Raw genomic sequence first — 10,350 nt, 5'->3', positions numbered from 1 at the left:
AGGCGGTGGCCGCGAGCGCAACCGCGGTGGCCGTGGGCTCGCGTGGTGGTGGCCGCGGGCGCAGCTGTGGTGGCCGCGGGCGCGCGCAGTGGTGGCCGCGGGCGCACATGGCAGTGGCCGTGAGTGCGCGTGGTGGTGGCCATGGGCGCAGCCGCGGTGGCCGTCGGTTCAGCTGCGGTGGCCGCGGGCGCGCACAGTGGTGGCCGCGAGTGCACATGGCGGTGGCCGCGCACAGTGGTGGCCGCGAGCCCAGCGCGGCCGCGCGGAAGAAACGCGGCTCGCGCAGCCGCGTCCCGGCGTCCGGGTCGCACGTCGCCGGCCCCTGGGCCGGACTCGCGCGCACGTGCGAGGCGCGATTGCCTGGGAGGCGACGCCCTCGCCGGGAAAGACAGGAACTCGCCCCAGACGGCGAGTGTCCGCGCCTGTTCTCGCCACCGAGAAACGAAAGTAGGAAGCCCGGCTCCTGGCTCCGGACTGTCGCGGCGAGGAAGTGGCGGCAGAGCCCGGCCCTGAGCGGCGCCCAGGGCGTGTGTCGCGGGCGTCTGCGGGTCGCGGGGTCGCGGGGCCGAGGCGCGGTCTGGCCTCCCTCGCCCACCGCGCCGCGGCCGGGGGGTCTCGCGTCCCCAAGGCGCCGCCCAGTCTTCACCAGTGCACCGGAGACTCTCAGGACGCAGAGTTTTAGGAAATACCTGAAAAGCACCTTCTGGCGGCCAGCGTCGCGCTCGTTTCGCACGACCCGAAGCAGCGCATCGGCGAGGGCTGAATTCCACGTCCCCCTGGTTCCTGCCTCGCCCAAGCCCGCGACTTGACCCGATAGTGTCGCTTCTAATATTTTCCCGGGACCGTCCCCCCGCCCCCTTCCAGCTGTGACAACCACTCAGAATGGTCGACCCTGTGTCCAGGGTCACGAACGGACAAGTGACAACTGCGATAAAGCTGCTTCCCTTATCAAAACAAAATTTGAAAAAAAAATCATCCCTGAAAAGAAATTGAATTTGCGCCTCAAAACTAGAGCGGGCTCGCAAAGCCCTGAGAGCATCATTGACTTTCCGTCGCCTCCGAAGTTAAACGGGGCGGGGACCCCACAGACACATCTGCCAGGCAGGCGAGCAGGCGAATCACAGATCAAGCTGCAGGGCAGGGGGGCGGTGGAAAGGGGAGGGGACCCCCAGGGAGCCGAGGCTGCAGCCCGCCCCCCCCCCCCCCCGGGCTCCGGGCAGGGGGCTGCCGCCCCTTCCTTCATGCTGTCACCGTGAACCCACAGCCATGCTTCCACACATAAAGGACAAATCGTCTCACGAGGAGGACCCAGATGCTTTCAGTTTCAACTCCTCTCCAATGGTGGAGAAGCCAGAGTGCCCAGCTCGGCGCCGGCGGCCAATCGGCTGGCTCCGTGCCTCCCACGTGACCGGCTGCCCCTGCCTTTCACACGGGCTGTAATTTAGTTCAATTCAGAACTGCAGACAGTCCAGGCTGCACGGGCACCGGAGCCGCCTGAGCCCCGGGGGCCCGGCCCCGGGCGACTTTCCGGAGCAGCGCGCCCGCCCCGCGGCCCGCACACGGGGCCCCTGCACCTGCAGCAGGACAGCCCGGCGGGAGCCCCCGCTCGGCCCCCGGGGACGGGGGCGCAGCCGCAGGAACCCCCCGGAACTGTGAGTATCCATTTCTCTCCGTCCAGTGTGCTGGCTCGGGGAGTTGGATGTCATAAGCGTCGGATGTGGGAAGATTGTGCAGGGCGCTCGATCGCAGGGTGTTGGGCCGGCAGGAAATGCATTTCAGGGACAATTGTTGCATGCTTAACGACTGGGAAGATGAAGAATTAGAAATAAGAGTCGGCGTCCGCCCGGCGCGGCCGCGGGGCTGCGCCCGGATGCTCCCGGCGCGGCTTTGTTCGCCAGGAGGACGAAGGCTCCCACATCTGCACTTAGTTCACTTCTCTTCGCTCCTTCCGTCTAATCAGATCTGACCTGTCCCCAAGAAAAATAAAAGGCAAACTTTGCTGACTCCGCTGACAGGAGCCCTGGAGACTGCAGACATCTGACAGTTATTCTAATTAGCCCCGAAAGACCAGCGAGGCACTTGGGGGCAAACAGCTCTTAAATTCTGAACAATGGCTTCGAGCCAGGGCTTCCCTTCTATTTATTTTTTAACCTGCACTTTCCATTTTAGAGTTGTGATGGAGTCTGAAGTGGTCTCAGGGTTTTAGCCCAGGAAATGTGACATGAAGTCCGGGCAGGACTGCAAGGCAGGGCCAGCGCGGCCAGTGTAAAGAGGAGAGGAAAAGACAGCCTTCTGTCTCAAGACCCAGCCTTCCGTGTATAAAGATTTTTTTTTTTTTTTTGAAATTCCTAATAGGGTGGAGTGAGGGTGTGGGGGCGGGGAGGAAGCGCGAGGGAAGCTTCTGGGGAGAAGAAGACGCTTGAAGAATAAGATAATTTGGGATTTCTTCTCACTAGCTGGCAAAAGATAAGATTAGCATCCAAGTTACATTCACGGTAAGGTTTTTTTTTTTTTTTTTTTTTTTGATGGAGTTTCACACAGATGCAACCTACAGAGCAGTTTTTTTTTTCTTAATTTATAAAATATTTGGAAACAAATGGGGGAGAACGCTCCCATATCGCTGCTTTCTTTTTATATCCAGCTAGCGTGGTAGAGCGATGCATCCTGCCTTTGCTTCTAGAATCATCCAACGCCTTCAAAAGTTATAAGCTAAGTCTCATAAGAAATTAAAAGGCAAACCGAACCGACGTGATTTGGGCCGATGAAGATTTTGAACAACAAAGCTCCGAGGAGAAGGGAGTGTGTAAGAAAACATCGCCCTCCTCGTCTGAAAAGGAGAATATTAACTCCATCAATTATTGAAAGGAATTATTCAGAGGCTCCAGACACAGCTAATTATGGCTTCGAGAGCAGAGCAGAGCTTGTGCTCCGATGATGAATCCGGGACGGCAGGGCTCAGTTTTTTTTTTTTTTTTTCCAAAGAGGACCCAGACACGCGTCTTCACGTAATCTTTTTTAAATACACCATTTTCCTCTTTGTCTGCTCTCATGTTATCTGCCCCCCCCCGCCCCCCGCCTCCCGCGCGCTGAGACACCTGAAGGCTGATGTGGTCACCGGCAGCCCCGGCCTGTCTGGATGCTGGCCAGCCAGGCCCCCCAATCGAGGGGCTTGGGGGTGGGGGGGACGGGGAGGGGATGGAGGGGATGGAGCGCTCCACACGGGGAAAGGTTCAAGATGACAAAATCCCCTTTCTCCTCCTGCAGACAGCCTCGACTTTTAACCCCTTCACTGCCTTTCAGACCCGACCTCCTCAGGCGGATGCAGGTCTTGAGGGACCCTGCACCCCCGCACCCCATCCCGCGGCTTCCCCCGCCCCACTGGGTGCAGAGACCTCGTGTCCACAGACCCGTCCGGGTCGGTCGGGACGGGCAGGGAGCCAGCTCAGGAAGCCAGGCTGCGTGGGCGGGAAGCACGTTTTTGAATGAACTTGAGTTGCCTGGAGAAAGTCAAAGGTTTCTAGAAAGATTCTTGCAAACCTTGCAGAAGGTGGTGCCATTTCTGATGATGCTGTTTCTTCAGGCATCTCTCTCTCTCTTTCTTTCTCTCTCTCTCTCTCTCTCTCTCTCTCTCTCTCTCTCTCACACACACACACACACACACACACTCAGCAAGTCTATCATCATATCACAGAGAAACCAAGTTTACCGGTGATGTCATCGCATATAAAATTCCGCGTCTGTGGGCAGCATTTTCAGTCACCTGGTCGCCAGTGTCTGTGGGGCATGTGCCCATAGGAAGTTCACGTGTCTGTGGGGTTAACCGACGCCCACAGGAAAGGCCTGGCTTTTTGTTGGCTGTCTCTTTCTTGGGGCTCTGTGTACGGGCGGCGCGAGCTTGCTCATCGAGATGTGCGGACGGCCGGGCAGCGTTGGCCCGTCGTGGGGTGTCGTGGGAATGCGCTGGTGGAACATTCCGGGGGGACTGGGTCTCAGTGCCACAAACGAGATGTGCAAGTGGAGAGCATATTGAGATTGTTTTGATCAAATTGCTACAGGACGGATATGTGCGGTGACTCGGTGGTTCTCATTTGCCATTTAAATTTCTGTACCCCTTAAATCATTTTTGCTGTTGACTTGCTACTTAGGGAAAGATGGTATGCAAATGATTTAAGAGTAGGGCTCGTTTTATGTGCTCTGGCTTAGATGGTAGTTGGGCTGAGATTCTGGCTCTGGTCCAGTGTTGGTATTTATTTTTGAGTCTATTCGATGCGTCTTACACTGAACAGTTAGCCCCTAAACGAGTGATCGAATTTTTAGTAATGTGGAGATTTCAGTACAATATTCGATTTTACTTAAATAGAACAAAATTAATAATTTTATGAAAACCTGTTATATCTGAGTTATAAGTATAGAGCAACTGCGTATACATGTCTCTTAATTACCAATTTTTAATATTTAATTTAAATTAATCTTCACGAACGTGAAATGGCTGGGTGGGCTTACCAGTTCTTACATTCCAAGTATTTGCTACATTATTTTCTTAATTTTGCAATTTGCTCTAAGTACTTCTGTCTTGCATACTTAAGAAAGGATTAATCTTGAAAGGATTTGGGAGGCACGTGTATACGATCAGTGCTATTTACACATTACCACACGAATTAATGAGATTAATTTTGCTGTCGTATGAGTGATTGTTTTAAAACAAGTGAAAAAGTCTTCACTTCTTTTTAGCTGTCATGTTCCTATTGTTGAAAAAAGTATATAGCTTAAAGAATGGACACATTTTTTACTTAGAAAAAACAAGCTACACAAGTTAGGTGACATTCTATGGTGTAAGACTCCAGTGCGAACTAATAAATAACTTTGAGAAATTCTTGGGCCTGACTCAATAATTTTTATATAAACAATTCTTTCAACATATAGTGGAGTTCTTGCCTGAGGATGACTTATGGAATTGTTTTATCAAAGATATATTTAAAAAAATGAATAGTTGGATTGAAATTTCACCTTCTTTCTAAAAACAAAACATGACCTTGCCCACTGGGCACACAGGTTGGTAAAAAGGCATCTTTCAAAGAAAAGAAGATAATGGACTTGATTGAAACATTTGAGCTATGTGAGGTCAATTCAAGAACAAATGGTTTTTCAGAGCATAATGGAGAAAGAACAATTTGCTGTAGCACAGTTTATTCTTCCTACACAATAGTAATGATTTATTTGAAATGGCAGAACAAACAGAGCAAATATACAAAAACAACTAGCGATCGCTCACACCAGGGATCTGTCAGGATTTGTGTGTTTCATCTATTAGAACGGTCTTAATTCAATTATTTATCTGAAGACTTTAGTTAACTACATTCCTGCCTAGCATATATTGGTATTATAATCATGTATTGTACATGTGTGTAGTATAGATACTAAGTATGTTTGAATATAGTCTTATGACAAAAAATAGTTGTTGCTGTTATATTATAATCAGAGTTTTTACAATGCTCTTGAGTTAGAATATTAACATATTTTAATATAATGAAATTTGGGCGGCAATGCCAACTAGCTCTGTCTGTGCTAGCAGAGCGGCATGCTCCGATATTGGCTAAATTAACATATTAATGATGTAATTAGTGCAAATGCCTCATATCAAAAAAATTATAATCGTATCAGAAGATATGACTCTAATTTGACAGACAGGATAAAATGTCATTTTAATAGAAACTTCTGTTTCTTACCATCATGAAGCTGATTTCTAAAAGTAGACTGACACTTGGAATCTCTCTTTATAAAAAGAGAGGTTAGAAGGGTTTTTTATTTATTTTTTATTTTTTTAAACTGAGCCTGCAGTCATTTTGAGTAGGTGCCTCTGTTCAGAGAGCAGACACCCAGGACCCTCGAGTCTCAGTGGCAGGAGACGGGGACCCCGGCTGGCTTGCTCAGGCCCCCAGCTTGCCCCTCGCAGGCCTGGGTGCAGGCCACGCTCAAGATTCACTGGAGTGAAAACTGTCAAAGTTGTTGTCACAGTTCGCAAAAGCCCCGCGTTGCTGTGGCCGGCCCTGCAGGAGCGTGTTTACGAGCGGCTGAGCGTCCCGCTCACTGCCTGACACTCAGGCTCGGGGAGGCCCAGGGCTCCACTGCGCTCGCGAGTCCCAGACCGGAAACGCGCTGGGTAGCGCCGATCTGGAGGTTTAAAGGGGGCCATTTGGGATATTTCACCGTGACCAGATTTGGGGGGGGATCCCGGGCACATCTTTTTGAGCATCGAGCCTGCAGTTCAGCTGAAATAACTTGTCACATGTACAGCCTGGGCCGGCGGCCACGTGCTTCTTTCTCATTGAGATGAGGTTTTTCCTTTCAATAACATCTTTCTTCCTGACCTGCTTAGAAATTCCAGCGAATGAAATCAGCGCAGGGTTTTCAATTCTAATTGACCACGTGCGGGGCAGGGCTGTTGCGGCTCCGGGAGGCTCCCCGCCTCCCACAGTGCCCGCGTTTCCCCCTCCCTGGCCCATCTAAACCCATCGAAAACATTTAATTTTGATTAATATTCAGAGAGTTGCACGATTAATCCCCAATGCGAATTATTGGAGTTGGCTGCTGCCGCTACATCATCGCAAGGAATGAAAGCAGAAGTCACCGCGAACTGCCCCCAGGCCCCGACGAGGCAGTGGGCAATCGACTGGTTAAAAAATGCATCAATGTATTGGTAGCAATGACTGAATTAGGACGAAAACGCGATGATGCTAAATTTATTTTATTCATCACTTAAATAACTCATCACTATCAAGATATATAGATAAATATTTTTAAAAATACCATGATAATATCCATTATCTAAAATTCTAGGTTTGTTATGTGCATAGTCATTATATATATAAAATATTTTTTTTTCTGGATATTTTATTTGGACTTGGATTTGTAAAAGATATCAAGAATTTACGATGAGCTATCTGGTCAGTGTAGCTTACAGATCACTCACGCTGTAAAACTGGGTATGTAAATTCCCCAATGTTTTTTCTTTTTTGACAAGTTTTTAGCTTAATGTCTTCCATAGGTTAGTTATTACTACAAAGATTCAAAGATGTTCTCTTTCTAAAAATTTAATTTTAAAATGGTACAAGTATTAGATGAAAACTAGTCATCCTTCTGATACTGACATTATTTTTGAATAATAAAGATAGAAAGAAACAGGTACCACAGGTGCATAGTTTAAAAACACACACTAGAGGGAAGGAAAACTCCGAATTAATTACCACGTCATCGGCCTCGTAGCAACGCTGCCTCTAATTCGGGATTCTTTGCTCCTTCTTCTTCAGGTGACATTTTATCTCAAGCAGATCTACTTGTCAAAAACAGGGCGCCCCATCAAGAGCCACACTAGTACGATTATTTGAAAAATACGTCTTATGACAAAGATCACTGAGAATTTCTTTGCATCAAAATGACACAAACATCAAAATGTGATTTGCCCATGGCGTTCACCACTGTGAAGGCATGAGCTAAGTCAGCGGCATGTGGCCTCTATGCTTCTGACCCTTGGAAAATTAAAATTTTCGAGATTACCGTGTGTGTGTGTGTGCATGTGTGTGTGTCTGTCTGTGAGTCACATTTGTGTGTGTATATAAGTGTATGTGAATCAATTTGTGTCACCAAAATATGAGAACTTTCATCGTGCCATTAAGTATATATGTTGATTAACACATGCTGCATTTGGTGATTTTTCCAGTGATTTATGAATTATAAAATTCCATTAGAAATGTGGTAGTAATTTAGCCAATTCTTGTTCTACCGTCCCAAATGAATAAAATATATTTAAGAATTTCAAAAATCAAAATAGAAGCAGAAAACCTAAGCATAATACAGAGTCTAAGGTATTAAATTGTATGCATTGTAGCTTATTTTTACATGGGAACGACAGACATTAATTAGCAGCGAATCTAGCCCTCTGTGCAGGAGGTGATGGATAATGGCATCTTGAAGGAAAGTATTAAATTTACATTGGTATTGTCATTTCGGATGACTGAAGCTAAAATGTGCAAAACAGAGCGGTCTAAGTCAGGAGGGGCGCTCGGGGCTCTCCCATTTCCCTCCTTCCATGTGACTCTGAATAGCAGGTCTCGGTCCCGCAGGGCCGGAGATGATCACAGAGGCTCAGCGGGCACTGATGTGCTTATCCGCGCGGGGTCACGGTTGAGATTTGCTGCCCTGTGTCCCTGTTTGTCCTGGATCCTGAGGTGACCAGAGCAGGACAGGTTATGACCCCTCACGTGGCTTTGCGGCTGGCTCTGTGACGCGTCCCGCTCGCCGTACCCTCTTTCCTGCTCTCTGAGGCTGTGATGAGCTGTGGGGCCCAGGGGCCCCCGAGACCCGCGTCGCCCCGCGCGTCCGAGTCCAGGCGCTCGGGGGGTGAGGTGAGGGGGTGGGGGAGGCTGTCCCCCGGGGGGTGGCGCACCCCTGGTCCCCGGGTGTGCAGCAGCCCTGCCTCGCGCCTCGCGCGGCCACGGCCCACAGCCCGGGCTGGGGGTGTTTAGATTTGAATTTCGTGTTTTGTATTTGGCGAAGGCCGCAGGGCTAACGGGCAGAGCTCGCGTCCGGGAGGTGGCGCTGGCGCATGGACGGAGAGCTCGCCGTGGCCGTGCCCTGGCAGGGGACGCGGGGCGCGGGGCACAGGGCGCGCTCTCAGCCGCACTGGGCGGCCCCCCGCGCGTCGCGCTGGCCTCGTCGCGTCCTGGGCGCAGCGCATCCGGCAGGTGTCGGGGCTCGCCTGCCCTCCCCGCGATGCGATGCGGGACCAGAGAAGCGACACGCGCGTCCCGAGGGCGCGAACTGTTCCGACGGCCGGCGACGAGGAGCGCGGGCCAGAAAGCTGGCGACAGCGCGCTCGTCACCACTGTCACTTCCGGGGAGGGCCTGGGCGGGGCCGAGCGCCAGTGCCATTTAAGGCTTTAAGTATTTCAGTTTCCTGTGGCAGAAACTTTCGTAAAAGAGACACAAATCGCAGGGCGCAGGGCCACCTGGACAGGACGCTCGGTCGCAGATATCGGGAGACGTCGAAGCGCCCGGCCACCACCCCGGGCGCTGCGAAACGCTCTGCGAAGTGCCTTTTGCCCGGGAAAGATGTAAACAGTGAAGGTGATTATTTCTTCCCATCTCGACAGCGATTATGGAGAAATCTGTCCCTCGGCGAGTCCGAGGACAGCTCGGGGTTAAATTTTCAGAGCTCCGTGAAGAAGGGCTGGGAAGGGAAGATGACGCCCAAGCAAAGAGCAGGCCGCAGGGACCTGCTCCTATTCATGGGTTATTCTGCGTCTTGACAAGGAGAGAGTTAGAGGCGAGAGGGGACCCTGCGGGGGCCTGGATGGCCCTGGGGTCTGTTCCGTGGGTGCCGGGCAAGGCCTGGCTTTGGCCCGCGCCCCCCTCGCCGCCCCCCATCCAGGTGACCATTTCTGCGAGTTGGACACAGTGCACAAGCTTCAGATTGTAAACGAACAGCGAGGGCCGAGCTTAAAACACCATCCAGTGGTCTGAGGCCCCCAGGTTAAAAAAGGTGGAGAGCGTTAAGGGCGCCCGCTTCCCCCTGGAATTAGTACGCAGAGACCGTAGTTCTCCTTCGGGGTGCAGGGGAGGCTATTCGAGTACAAACGGCACTTAAACCAGCTTGGCGCACTTGCCGCTACGATGAATTTTTGCAAGAACATCTATAATAGTGATTTCTGGCTAAACAAAGTCCCTCTGAAGTAAACATGGACAAGTGTATCTGATGATTTCTTTTAAATTTTCACACATACACTCTTAGTAATACATGGCACTCTTATTTTCTAGACTTTTTTTTTAAAGAATTGATTTTACTTTTAAAAATGTCATCAAGTAAGAGGAGAAAACACAAAATGTCCTAATATTTTGTGCCAAAATATAGTAAAACTTCGAGTCTATTTTCTCTTTCTGCTGAATGTTTATTTAGTAGACAATTCTCTAAGTTATGTAAGTTCACTCGTTTTAAATGTGTTTTTGAACTCTGCAGAAAATAGGAATCTCTAACTTATGAGGAAAATGAGGGGTTTAAAATTTTACTGAAGGAGTCGTAGGTAAACGTCTTTTTTTTTAACTACAATAAAAAGGCAGAAAAATAATCTTTAACTTAGAAATAGTTCAAACTACACAGAAAGTAAAAGCAACGTAGTACACATCACGCTTCCACCACCAAGATTCACAATTTTTAATATTTTTCTCTATTTACTTCATGCCATGAAAAAATCACATATACGCAGTTGGAAACGCCAGCTCCGTCTCTGTCTCCTGATGTCCCCCCGGCCGCGGGGACGGCCACCGCCTGCTCCCCGCGAGGTCACCTTTCAGCTC

General features: G+C 50.0%; 1 long non-coding RNA gene across 1 annotated transcript in view; it reads left to right on the top strand.

The window, feature by feature from the left end:
• The first annotated feature begins 1,303 nt into the window (after nucleotides 1-1,303).
• LOC107513638 overlaps nucleotides 1,304-10,350 on the top strand; it is a 55,125-nt gene continuing 46,078 nt past the window's right edge. The window contains exon 1 of the long non-coding RNA XR_004955444.1: nucleotides 1,304-1,652. This is a non-coding gene — a long non-coding RNA (uncharacterized LOC107513638). The remainder of the gene's footprint in view (nucleotides 1,653-10,350) is intronic.

The sequence above is a fragment of the Rousettus aegyptiacus genome, unplaced genomic scaffold, assembly GCF_014176215.1.
Source record: "Rousettus aegyptiacus isolate mRouAeg1 unplaced genomic scaffold, mRouAeg1.p scaffold_m13_p_18, whole genome shotgun sequence".
NCBI classification, from domain to species: domain Eukaryota; kingdom Metazoa; phylum Chordata; class Mammalia; order Chiroptera; family Pteropodidae; genus Rousettus; species Rousettus aegyptiacus.
The sequence above is the reverse complement of the archived record's forward strand: the minus strand, read 5'-3'. Positions and strand labels throughout refer to the sequence as shown.